This window comes from Eublepharis macularius, chromosome 2 (assembly GCF_028583425.1).
Source record: "Eublepharis macularius isolate TG4126 chromosome 2, MPM_Emac_v1.0, whole genome shotgun sequence".
Taxonomy (NCBI): Eukaryota; Metazoa; Chordata; class Lepidosauria; order Squamata; family Eublepharidae; genus Eublepharis; species Eublepharis macularius.
In genome coordinates, this window is record NC_072791.1 from 111,089,859 (window position 1) to 111,104,214 (window position 14,356).

The following is a 14,356-nucleotide window of genomic DNA, read 5'->3' on the forward strand; positions in this document are numbered from 1 at the left end:
ATTTGTGTTTTAACTATCTCATCCTCGGTATACCACTTCAGCAGTACTTGGTATACCTTGGATATTCTTTTCTTATCTTCTTTAAGAAGGGTCTGCTCTAGTTCCGAATTCTCTATTCGTATACCTCCCTTTACAGAGTCCGAATTATATAAGTCTCTGATCTGTCTATACTGGAACCAGTCGTAGTTAGGTGATAGTTCCTCTTGTGTCTTTATTCTGAGTTTGGATGCTTCAGTTTTAGTTATTTCTTTATACGTTAAACATTGTTGTTCATTATCAACAGCTCTCGGGTCTATCACCTCATACGGAACCACCCACAAGGGAGTTGCTTCTTGTAGATAAATTCTGTACTTCTTCCAGATTATGTATAGACTTCTCCGTACAAAGTGATGCAGGAACATCGAGTTGACCTTTACTTTGTCATGCCATAAATATGCGTGCCATCCAAATATTTTTTTATATCCCTCTAGGGCTAGTAGTTTCTTGTTCTTTAATGTCATCCATTCTTTCAACCAAACTAGGCAGATTGCATCATGATAAAGTCTCAGATTGGGCAGTTGCATTCCGCCTCTTTCCTTTGCATCTTGTAAAACTTTCACTTTCACTCGAGGCTTCTTGCCTGCCCAAACAAAATCTGATATTTTCCTCTGCCATTTTTCAAATTGTTTAGAGTCTCTGATGATTGGTATTGTCTGTAGCAAAAACATTACTCTTGGTAACACATTCATCTTAACTGCTGCAATCCTGCCCAACCATGACAAATTCAGTCTATTCCATTTAATCAAGTCTCTCTCTATCTGAGTCCATAGTTTTTCATAATTGTTTTTGAATAGATCTATGTTCTTTGCAGTTAATTCGACTCCCAAATATTTCACTTTACTTGTTACCTCACAGTCCGTTGTTTCCGTTAATAATTGTTGTTTCTGCTTAGTCATATTTTTACATAATATCTTTGACTTCTTTTTGTTAATATAAAAACCTGCCAAGTCTCCAAACTCCTTGATCTTATCTATCACTCTTGGCATGTTCTCCAATGGGTCCTCTACAATTAACATTATGTCATCCGCAAATGCTCTGACCTTATATGAATAGTCCTTTATTTTTATTCCACGAATTTCCTCATCTTGACGTATTTGTATCATCAGAATCTCCAATACTAGAATGAACAACAATGGAGATAACGGGCAACCTTGTCTTGTTCCTTTACTTATCGTCAATTTCTTGGTCAATTCATCATTCACCACGATTGCTGCAGTCTGGTCTCTGTAAATTTCCTTAATTGCTCTGATGAATCTTTCTCCCAATTGTAGCTTTTCCATAGTGGCAAACATAAAGTCCCAGTTTAAATTGTCAAACGCTTTTTCAGCGTCTACAAAGAAGAAACCAACCTCTTTGTCACAACGCTTGTCATAATATTCAATAGCATTGATCACTGTCCTTAAATTGTCTCTTATTTGTCTGTCTGGCAAAAAGCCTGCTTGTTCCTCCTCTATAACTTCCGAGAGCCACCCCTTCAATCTCTCCGCCAATATCTTCGCAAAAATTTTATAGTCATTATTGAGTAGCGATATAGGTCTATAATTTTTCACGTTAGTCAGGTCTTGGCCCTCTTTTGGGATCAATGATATGTTCGCTTCACTCCAAGTGTCTGGAATCCTTTGATCCCTTAAAACCCCATTCATCACCTCTTTTAGGAATGGTGCCAGTTCATTAGCCATTGTCTTATAAAATTTAGCCGTAAGTCCATCTGGCCCTGGCGCCTTTCCTAGATTTGCAGATTGTATTGCCTTACTTATTTCCTCGTCAGTTACTTCACTGTTCAACTTATTTCTCCAAGCTTCCGAGATTTCTGGAAGTTTGGTTTTCTCCAAATATGACGCTATTGATTCTTTGTTTACTTCTTTTTTATTATACAGCTTAGCGTAGAATTTATAAAAGGCTCTACTAATGGTAGTCTGCTCCAAATACGTTTTGTTGTCTTCACAAATTTTATTTATTATTTTCTTTTCCCTTTTCTTCTTCAATTGCCATGCCAGGTACTTCCCAGGTTTATTAGCGCCCTCAAACGCTTTTTGATTCAGTCTTTTAAGATTCCACTCCAATTCTTTATTGCTCATTGCTGTTAGCTGTTCTTGAAGTATTTTAATTTCCTGGTATACTTTCTTTTTCCCTGGTCTCTTTTTTAGCTGTATTTCTTTGGCTTTTATTTTCTCCTCAATCTCTTGTCTTTTCTCCTCTTTCTTCTTTCTTGCTCTACCATTTAAGTCCATTAGTATGCCCCTTATAACCGCCTTGTAAGCATCCCAAACTTTATTGGTTGGTACTTCTTTATTCACGTTGTATTGTATAAAAAACTTTGTCTCTCTTCTCAATATTTCCATATTCTCTCTTTCCTGTAACAAGTCCTCATTTATTCTCCATGCTTTCCTTTTTCTCCTTTTTCCAAATTTCCACATAATTGGGTTGTGATCTGAGCCTACCATCGGCATTATTTCTACCTCCTTAGTCCATAACGCTAAGTCTTTTGAGGCCCAGATCATATCAATTCTTGATAATGTAGAATGCCTTGCAGAATAAAAAGTAAACTGTCTGCTTTTAGGATATTCTCTCCTCCATACATCTTCGAGAGTCTCTTGTTGAATCAACTCAAAAAAAAGCTTTGGTAATAGTCCTCTTTTCTTTTGTGCCGTTGTAGTCTTTTTATCTAGTTCCAAGTCTGTCACTCCATTGAAGTCTCCAGCAAGAATTATCTGGTCATATGCAAAATCGTCTAAATGCTTCCTCAAGTCCTCAAAGAAGCTTTCTTTTGCACCGTTAGGTGCATAAAGTCCGACTACCAACACTCTCTTTAAATTCCAAATACATTCCACTGCTACAAATCTAGCTTCCACATCTCTCATAACAAATTTTGGCTGTAGCTCCTCTTTTATGTACAGCACCACTCCTCTTTTTTTCTTATTAGAGGCCGCTACAAATTCTTTGCCCAGTTTTCCAGATTTTAAATATTTTACATCCTGTTTTCTAATATGGGTCTCTTGCAAACAAACAATGTCACATTTTTGTTTTAGTAGCCAGTGAAAAATGTTTTTCCTCTTATTCGGTGAGTTTAATCCATTTACATTCCAAGATAATACTTTACACTCCATACTCATAATCTTGTTGGTAAGTCTTTTTCATTGTCCTTAATAAATCGCTCCATCTCTCGCTCAGATCTGATGCGTTTTTTGGCCCCTCCAAACTCAAAGGACACTCCTTCTGGTAGCTCCCATCTGTACCTGATTTTCATGTCCTTCAAAATCTGAATTAGCACTTTGTATTTTTTCCGATCTAATAACACTGATCTGGGCAGTTCCTTCATTATAATGATCGTCTTGCCATCAATCTCCAATGGATCTTGAAACTGTTTTGTCACAATCCTCTCTTTCATATTTCGTGTTGTAAACTGCACAATCACATCTCTTGGTAATTTCCTCTGGGTTGCAATTCTCGAATTCACACGGTATGCCACATCTAGGATAGCCACAACTTCCTCCTCCTCCTTCCCCAGGTATTCAGCCAACACCTCAGTCATCTGTTCTTGTGCTGACTTTCCTTCCACTTCTGGCAAGCCACGAAAACGTAGCTGCTTCTCCATATGTTTAGTTTCTGCAACTGACATTCTCCCCTTCACCAATCTCATCTCTGTTTGTTGCGTGTCTGCTAAATTCTCCATCGCGTCTTCTACTGTTTTAACTCTCTGCTGCGTTCCTTGTAATTCACTTCGTATTGTTTCCATACCTTTTTTCACTTCTGACAGCTCCGATTTTACTGTCTGTGTAACCTCTTTAACCTCTTTTATCAGCTCCAATTTCGTGTCCTTAAGTTCTTTAATCATATCTAAAAGTTTTTTGTCCAGGTTTTTATCCAGGTTTTCTATTGCCGATTGCCACTCTTTTTTTGACATCGTGGGGCTTGCTTTAGCTCGCTCCCACGAATCCGCTCTCTTCCTTAACTCCGTGGCGTAAAATTTAACGTTTTTCTGTTTTAAATGTCCCGGTCTTCTTGCAAAAATTAAATTTTAAAGAGTCCAAAATGTCGGGCGTCTTTTCTCTATGGTTTCTCTATGATTTTGTAATCCAAGATGGCCTACTTCCTTTTCCGCTGAAGCCGCGACCCTTCCCCTTTCAAAAATGGCGATTCCCTACTTCCTGCCCTCCAGCAAGGGCCGCTTCTCTCCAGCCGCTCTATTGTTATTACGCACTTCCTGTCTCCCGTCTTCCCACAGCAGATCTCGCAATGGTGTCTTTTTCTCACAGCTCCAAAGCCACAGGTATTCAAAACAATAGTCCAATTTCTTTAATAACTTCTTTAAACTTAGTCTCTTTTCAAATACAATTCCTGCCGAGTCTTCCCCTCCTTTTCGCTAGTCTGTTGCAGTTTAAAAATCTACTTTTTTTCCTCTCTGTTTTTATGAATCTGTCCCGTATCAGAAGATAATGATCTTTACCTTCTCTTCACTTTTCTCGGGTTGTAATCGCTGTTTCGATTTTAAGTTCTCCTCTCAGCTTCTTCCCCCAATCGAAGCTTGGGTATGTAGGTCTTATGCCAGCCGAATTGGCCCCAAAACTGCCGCAGAGATTATAGCCGACCCATCGCAAGGTGGGACCTCAAGGATCGGGAGGGGACCCGTTGTGTAGAGCCCCCCCTCGTCCGAGATCTAACTCACCCTAGGGTCTTGAGCGTTCTTTGCCTGCTCCCCGCCTGAGAGCAGTCGGCCGCGGGCTATTTTCACCCCACCGGCCGGTTAAAACGGCAGTCCGGTCAGCTCCGCAAGTGGAGCTGCGTTAGACCTCCATGAATCCCAAACCGGAAGTCCGGCAGCTGGGTATTTGAGGGGCAGGAAGGCCATTTTCAGCCTCGTCTGCGGGCTCTGGGGCTGGGGTTTGTGGGGTTTGGGCCTTTTAAAGGGATATCCCCTGCCGCTTGCCAGCTGATAGTTTAAAGGGCCCTACCACTTGCAAGCAGCAGGAAAGGGCCCTTTAAATGATCAAATGCCCCTTTCCCTGCTACTGCAAAGCGGCCAGAAATGGGCATTTAAACCCAACGAACCATGAACCAAGAACTGGTTCGTGAACTTGCCCCAGTTCGTGGGAGTTCGTGGTTCCTGGTTTGTGGAAACCCCACAAACCACGAACCGCATGGTTCAGTTTTTTTGTGGTTCATGCTCATGTCTAGTGCAAACTGATAAAATTCAGAGTCCTTTGGGGGGGAAGGAATCAAGGTACTAATCTAGAAATCAAGAGATTTAAAATGCTAATACACTACCATCCTAAACAGAATTACACCCTTCTGAATCCTTTGAAATCAAAGAATAACACTGACAATTCCCTTTATATTTTAATTTATTTTGTTTAACAGTGGTTTTCAGTTCTGGGATTGGGGGAAGCTTACAGGGAGCTAATGGGCCACTACTCTGGTTTACCATGGATATATGCTCATGAAGTGCCCTGTCAATGCTGCACTATGGCCGGGCATCAGCCTTGCACAACTGGTACAACCACTGTGGCAGCAGGGGAAAGTTATGTCAGCAAATACCATCCATGCAAATACCATCCATGCAACAGAAAAAGCTGAGTGATCCCCCTGCACAGGTACGTGTCCATCCACAAGCCCCAAAGTAGCACAGGATGCTGCTGAAAGCAGCAGCCAAACTCCCACCACATCCCATCACAGCTCTTCCCAGCACAAAATAAAGCCTAGCCAGGATGCCTCATAGTTCAAAAAGTAAGGTGCATGACACAGAACTCTGTTTACAACATCTCTGATGTGCACAGTGGCGTAGCATGGGTTGCCAGCACCCGGGGCAAGGCAAGTATTGCTCCCGCCAACCAGTGGACTGTTAGCACTCCCTGAGTCCTTTCCACCAGCCCAGTACTGAACCCCTTACCCCCCAAGCACATGTATTGTATTTTAAGAAAATACTGATGTAATTTTAAGAAAATACTGATGTAATTAAAGTAAAATGAATTTAATGCTAGAAATCAGAGTTGAATGATTAACAAGAGCTGCAGAATGATTATATTGGCAGAAAGAACGACCTTATGCTGAATTTGTTTTAAAAAAACAGGAATTAGTGAAGAGAGAGATGCCAACTGGCCTGGAGAAGGACATCCTGTCCCTTCAACAGAGGTTTGGTGGGATGTAGCTTTTTATGGCAGGCAAGTAAATGGCGACTGCCCGTCTGCGGACATGAGGCCTCTGTTACAATAGGGCAGGGCATTTTTCACCTGGTCAGCTGGCAACTGTGGTGAGGAGGGCTGAGAGGCTGGGCCAGGAGATGGGAGAGCTGGTGCAGGTTTAATGAGTCTCTTGGGCCCCGCAAGCAGTTTCCAGCCACCTCCAGAAAGCAGGAAGCAGCACTGCTGACTCTGCAGAGAGCGAAGCAGCCCTGGATGATCCCCAGCTACCTATGAAGGGGTAAGCCAAGCACCTCTGAGCATGTGTAGAGTGTCCTCCCACCCCTCCCCATCCCTTGAGGGACTGCAAGCCCTGAACAGGGCTGGAGGAGATGAGATATTCCCCGGGCAACCTGGGAACTCCAGCCAGTCTGAGGCGGCCGTCGCGAGCAGCTCCAGCATCACTACCACCTGCCTGCCAACTGGGCATGCAACCTCAGCCAGATGCACCTCCCTGGCCAGTCCCTTCGGGCAGCTGCTGGCACATGTTCCCCTCTGGCTGGCCCTCCTGCCACCTGTGCACTCTTCCTGCTTGTGAGGAGCCTCCTCCTCCAGGCCCCTGGCTGGGAGGGAAGGTGGGAAGGTGGCCACTTCATCTCTCTGCCTCCTCCTTAGCCCCTGGGCACTCACTGGGCCATGGCACAGGGAAGGCAGCTGAGCCCTTCAGAGGGTCCAGGTGGAAAGGGATAATGGGCTGTGGCCTTCCCTGCCTTTTTTGCACCCCTAAGAATTTTGTGCCCAGAGCAATCACCCCTGTGGCTCTGCCCACTCTATACCACTACTAATACCCAAGGGGGAGAGCAAAAAATCCATGCTGCGTGGCTAACATGTCAGACCCTTACAGGTTGCCCATGTCTGGAGACACAAAACAAAGAGATGACCGCACACTAACAGGTGGCTTGGCCTGGGCGCCCCCTCCCCCCAAACCCCAGTCACTGCCTTGACAATGCCGGCTCCCACACCCAAGAGTAGTGGGATATGTGTATGCATGACATCCTAAGCCAGGCCCACCCAGCAATATGTCCCATGTCATGCAATGGGACATGCTCCCAGGAAAGCATATTCAGGATGGCCACCTGGGCGGGTCAGGAATGCTTGCAGGCCTGCTGACCCTTATTGGGCTGTCAGCATGTTCCCTGCCAGGACACTCCTCCCCCAGGAGAAGGACAGGGTACAACTGTGGTTTGGAGTAACTGGCAGCTTCCCCACTGTGCTGTGTGCTACCCACTGGCCAAGCAACCATGGCATTTATTGCCTTGCAGGATTGGAGCCTTATAAAGCAGCAGCTGCAGATGGAACAGTTGCTTCTGCAGAGCACTTCTTTACCGGGTCAGTAAGTGCCATTTGGATGGCTATCACACACGCCTTGGAGGATCCTTGGCAAATGGAACCATACACACATCCCGTGGGGATGGAACCACAGATCAAACAGGGGTCTCACATGTATGGCTGGAGTGGGTACAACTTCTTTGTAGGTTGCTAGCACATCTGGTATCTGTGCAGGTGGTGATTCAACGGGGAACCTGCTTAGTCACAGGTTCCTTGGGCATCCTGCCTTCAGCAGCTGTCCATCTGGCAAATTCATCCCCACTTACAGACAGGCTGTAATAGGGAAAGCTAAGCCTGTCTCCCCATGGGAGCTCACAAAGGCATAGGAGCCATGATTTTCTATTCAGTAAAGTCTAGAGTGTTCTATAATTCTGTCTCTGTATGTCTGTTTTTGAGCAGATGAGATGTGCTCCACACTGGCCCCCTCCCCTTCCATCTGTGAGTAACCCTTAAAACTTCCTGAGTGATTTCCTCTTCATGGAGCAAAGGAATGGGCTCTTGCTCAGGGATGCTTGTGCTGGGATCTCTGTTGCTGGTCATTATGGTGCCACTGGACTTCGGATTTGTTCAGCTGCAAAGTATAACAGAGGTCCAATGGCACCTTGAAGACTGACTATACATATTGGTTGCATCCCCTTCTCACATGCACTATGCCGGCTAATGTGTGTAGCTTGAGGCGGTGGTGGGTCCGAGGGGGTGTTTGGCTGCTGTAATTTGGGGAGGGCTGTCTCTGGGTCCCATGCTCCCCCATAGCAGTACTGGTAACTCATAAACCAGGAAACTTTGTGAGGCCAGAGTGCTGGGGGCCCAGGCTGGATGCAACACGCAGGGGCTGCTGCTATGGGTATAGTATGGAGGAGTTATGAAGGGGTGTCCCTGCCAAAATGATTGATCCACAGGCTGGCCCTTCAGCTGGGCCATTCTGTTCTCTCTTTTGTGGTTAGCAAGGGCAAAACAATCAGCTTTAAGGCTTTTGCCTGCCACTGGCCTCTCCCCATGCAGGGATCAAACCAGGAGCCCTCGCTATGCTATCCCGGGGCCTTCTACTGAGCCATTCTTGTCTTTGCGATGTTTTCTGCCTTGCCTCATGTTCCTGGTGATGACATCAGGGCTACATGTGGCCTTGCCAGGAGATGGGTAGGCATCCTGTCTGCTGCATGGGTGCCCTTCCCCTGTGGTCTGGAGAGGGGTTACACTCAGACCACGTGCCTCTGTTTGGGTTGCACTGTCATTGGATCTTTCCTCCCTGTCCACTGGCTCTCTGTGGGGAGGGGACTGGCACTGGGGTACAATGGCCGAGCAGCAGGAAGTGATTGGCTGCAAGAGTGTGTGCCACACAAAAGGATGTCATCAGGCACCACTGCCTGGTTCATGAGTATTGCAGTAATTGCTATGGACTCTAGATGGCTTGCTATGCCATCTATGCCTCATAGGTAGGTGGATGTTGGTATTTCCCCCTGTGGAATGTCCTTAGGAAACAGACTAGCAGCAGTACTTTTATGGTGGCAGCTAGCCACCACCACCACAGCTACACTCAGGATTGAGCTGTTCAACACTATTCACACCATTCATATTAAATATTAAAGACTTTAAGAATTTTAAGAAAACAAGCATTTTGCCTTTTTAAAAGAAGCAGGATATGTTTTTTCCTACATAATAAATGCAACATTTTTGTCTTTCGTTTATTCTGCCTTTCCTTAAGAAAGTAGTTCTGATCAAGAGACACTGCATTTTCCTAACAGTCATCAGCAATATTCATTGTGACCATAAATATACCCTATTATGAGAGCATGTATAAATGGATAGCATGTGTGATGTTTCTTTTGATGAAAAACACAGCTCTTCCCTTTCCAACGGCCAGGTTATTTTGTAAATGTTTCTGATTTGTGTTTTCTGTAGAGACTGAGCATTCACCCAGTGTATCCTTCATTTATAGGAATGCTCGTGTATGTCTTGAAATTTTTAAACATAGCAAAGGGGCAAAGCATCCCATTGAATCAATACCATTCCATTTCCAGGAATGTTTTGCTTTAAATGCTGGATCTGGGCTATTTAGTGTGACACTCACAATAAGATTCCATTTTCCTCTCATTTGCCTAAAAAAGCAAAAAGGCTCTAAATTCTCATGACCTAATCTGGATGGCAAATTACTATGGTAAGCAAGTGAAGATGTATGAAGTAAACCATTAGGACTAACTTAGTGAGCAGGTTTCCATCGTGTTTTGCAAAAAACAAGTTGGGCTCACACATTTTTCATCCAACAGTCATACATATTAGTTCATCTGAATCATTTTGACAAATTCTGTCTGCAAGATGATATGGAAATCAAAACTTGTGTTTTTCTTCACAAAAAACATGATTTGAGAAGACTTAGAGAGGATATTTTTGAAAAATCCAATTTTAGCCTTTTAGGATTTCAGTACAGAGCTGTTATAGATTTGTTGGTTCTAAAGAAATCATAGATAAGTACAGTTGTCTCTTTTAATGGCCCAACTTGCTTTAGTGATATAAGAAAATGCAAACATTTGAGTCACAACTGATTCTAGTTGTCTGATGCAAACTTTTGTGTAATCATTTTCTTTTCATACTGAGTGAGCTCTCTCTTTGACTGAAGAAGTGAGCTGTGGCTCATGAAAGCTCATACCCTACCACTAATGTTGTTCACCTTATACATGCTGCTGGACTCTTGCTCTTTTCCACTGCTACAAACAGACTAACACAGCTACCCATCTTGATCTTTGACTGTGTTCTGCATTTGTCTTCCTGGTGCTGAATTCTAAACAATAGCCTCATTGTCAAAGCTACCTTCAAACCCAGAAGCACTCAATAAAAATCTAAGCCATTTAGATTTTTACAATTACTTTTAACAGTGCAACCCTAAGCAGAATTACTCCAGTTTAAGCCCACTGATTTCAATGGGCTTAGACTGGAGTAACTCTGTTTAGGATTGCCGTGTAAATCTTTCAGAGTTTCAGGTTACTCTCTGTTTTGCATTTAAACTTCCACATGCTATAAACAATGGGAATAATGAGGAAGCAGAACTTCTATGTTTCTTTGTAATATTCCAGTAGTCAGCATGAAGTATCCATTGTAGTTTTAGTCACCATACAAAGTGATCTGGAACTTTTCACATCTACATGCAAGGAATTGCTTAGATGACAAAAAAGAGAGAGAGAAAATTGGAGGAAAAATAATGATAAAGCAGAGAGTGAGGGGATATCCAGATCATTCTTTCTTCTCAAAGAATCATGAGAACAACAATAACAACAAGACCCCAACCTACAATTCCTAGGATTCAATGGAGGAAGTAATGACTACAAAACTGATATAAGGCCCAGGTATGTTTGCAGTCTGAATATGTCCAGAGACCATGAACAAAAGAAGCTTAGAGCTGAGCATATAAAAATCCCAAGGTATTTAGATTCAGCCTAACATTCCACTAAGCTAAGGGTAAGGCAAAGAACCTTCCTTGACAAGAAGAGGTTCTTTCACCAAAGGAAGCCTGTGTACTTGGCTGAGAGGAATGGTAGGAGCCAAACCACTAAGCCCATTTGGAAGCGACAGCTAGGTGTGTCACACAACTACATAATTTGGATCAAACTTTCGAAGTGATGATTCCAACATACAACCATGAGTGTTGTTTAATAAAATTTCTGGAAAGCATCACTGGAAATATGGGATGTTTTTGTAAGAAGTAATATTAAGCTGCTGCAATGTCTTCTGGAATATGGCTGAATAAGGCTTAAACAGAGGAAAATTCTAGAATTATGGACAGAGAGGTAATCTAGAGACAATAGCTCTGACTGATGTCTCCATTGCTACAATAGTTAAATTGTAGTCTATAGTCTGTAGTTTCTGCAAGTGATCATTGTACTAAGCCCATTAAAATGAATGGGCTTAGACTGGAGTTACTCCGCTTAGGACTTCACTGATGGTTAAATGGCTGGGCTCCAAGCCAGCAATCAACTGGTTCAGTTCCTGCTACTGCCATGACCTCTGCAGGTGGCTTTGGGTAAGCCTAGGGTTGCCATTCCCCTGGTGGGGGCGAGGGATCCCCTGCTCCCACCCTCTACCCCTGCCACCACTCAGCTGGCCAGTGGGGGGGAAGATGAGGGAACAGGCCTCTCGGGAGTGCTCCCATGGTGGCATGATAACATCAATCTCAGGAGTGATGTCATTGCACCACAATTTGGCCCAAACAAGCCCTGTTTGGGGCCCAAGTTAGCTCTCTGCAAAGCGTGTGCATGCTCCCAGGTCTGTGCAATGATGTCTATGATGTTTCCTCATCCTTAAAGAACAGAAATGGCACCAGAGGTGTTTTTTTTATATTCCAAAAATAACTAACTAGTTTATTTACTTTAGAGGGGGAAAGTCAGGAGAAACCAGGGGTTGACAATTTTAAAGATACATATCTCTCTGAGGTAAAATCAGAAGAACATGCATAGACTTCAGTTCTTAAGTTCTTCGCAGATACTTAAAGGCTTCCATTTTGAGGCTTTGGTTCCCTTCTTTTTCCTCAAGCACTCTACTTTCTTTTAGTATTCTCTTTCTCTTCTGGAGTTCAGAATGCTGGTACCCACTTTCTACCCCATCCCCTTCTCTTCATACACCAGTGCTTTCTTTCAGCTGTTTCCAACCACACTCTTCACTCTTCATAGGTACCTCCCTGCTTGACTCTCCTGTCCTTAGAAGATCGATCCCCTTTGTATTGTCGAAGGCTTTCACGGCCGGCGAACGATGGTTGTTGTGGGTTTTCCGGGCTGTATTGCCGTGGTCTTGGCATTGTAGTTCCTGACGTTTCGCCAGCAGCTGTGGCTGGCATCTTCAGAGGTGTAGCACCAAAAGACTTAGACACTAAGAGATCTCTGTCTTTTGGTGCTACACCTCTGAAGATGCCAGCCACAGCTGCTGGCAAAACGTCAGGAACTACAATGCCAAGACCACGGCAATACAGCCCGGAAAACCCACAACAACCATCGATCCCCTTTCTTTAGCCTGTTTGGGAATCTGCACGTACTTCCCAAATCTCCTTCCCAACTTTCTCCAGTTCTCTTGCCTTTGTTAAAACTGCTCTCCATTAGGACTCCATCTCTCAACTCTTCACATTTGATCTCTCTCAGCTAGGACTGAAAACAGACACACACACCCCTCCTCTTTCCTGCTCATGCTACCCAATCAGATCCCTTGGAGTAGCCTTTCATTCAAAGCTCTCTGATTCTGTGAGAGATTAACCCTTAACAGTCCTGCAGCTGTGTGTGTACATCCCTTCCAGCCTTTTTAAAATGTGCAATTCATCACTATATCACTTCCCAGAAGTGATGTCATTGTGCCCAACTGGGAGTGCGTGTATGCTTTGCACATGTGTGAAGAGAACAACTAAGGTGGGTGCTGTGTTCCCCCCTCCTGCTGGAAGGGTAAAGAGACCTGGAAAACCTAGATAAACTGCTCCTCTCAGCCCCAGCTCCCCAGCTGTATTGTGGGGATAATAATAATACTGACTTTGTTAAACGCTCAGAGTGTTGCACTAATCTGTCCAGAAGAGCAGTATATAAGCATACGGTTATTATTGCTATTATTACAATGATTTTCTTCCCTCAATCACTGTATTAAAAATTTTGAGAATACTCTTCCCTGCATCTAAATGCTCAGAAGTTTATATTACTATAAATGTATTAATCCTTATGGTACCATAGGATTCGTGTTTCGCTACAACAAACTAACATTGCTATCCACAGGTAGAACAGAGATTAATTTAGGTCCTAATTTACCAATCTAACTACTTCCACACTAATCCCCTGAAGGTTTTTTTTAAAACACACACACACACAAAACCCCTGTATCAGAAGAGTGCCAGTGAGAAGCTGGTCTACTAACTGTTCCAGATATCTCCTGTTCAGGGGTGAGGGAGGAGGGTACTTGATCAATGAAACATCTTTTGATAAAGACTTTGCTTTACATTTTCTTCTTGTTACCCCTTGAAAAATGGATTGATAGGGGCACACGCCAGCCATGATAATTGATTCTTGAGCAGATGCTTGGGCTCTTAAGAACCATCATAAATATTTCCACTCATCTGTATCTTGAAAACTTACATTTATTGTTTGTTTACATCATTACAAAATAATAGGGTTACAGAGCTGGAAAGATCACCTAGTACAACCTACCCACATATCATAGTCACACACTGGCACAATGGCAGGGAATAATAAAATGTGGCATTTTTCCTGGTTTATCGGACCACTGTTTAGTAGAAACTATTTATTTGTAGAATGAAAGCAATAGAAAACTAGCATGGTCTTGAGATGGCTACCTTAAATCATTAGGACATAAAGAAGCCATAATGAGAGGGTTGATATACTTCTTTTGTTTTCAGATTGGGAAGATATCAGCCAGAGGTTTTCTTAAGCACACAGGGCTCTTTTGCAGCTGTAGCTTGAATATCACTGATTGCATTGGAAAGGGCATACTATTATGCTAGTGGAGGATGGTTCTACTATCTGCACCACAGGAGAATATCATAAGTGCTAACAGTGAAGATGATTTTGCTAAGATACATACAGTGCTACCAAATGAGTATAATTTAAGATTTTTTGCTATGCGTAAAGCAAAGCCATGGCATAATATAATAACTGTTTTCTGTCATTAGATTTTTTAATAGATGCATGCTATTGTATTTGTTTTTACACTGAGATACACATCTAAATTGCAGTGAAAAATAAACACATAGCAAGCATTTCGGAAATCTTTATTCCCCCACTCCCCATATTCACAACTAACTTCAGCTACAGTGTTAGAAGGGATGTAATATAAAA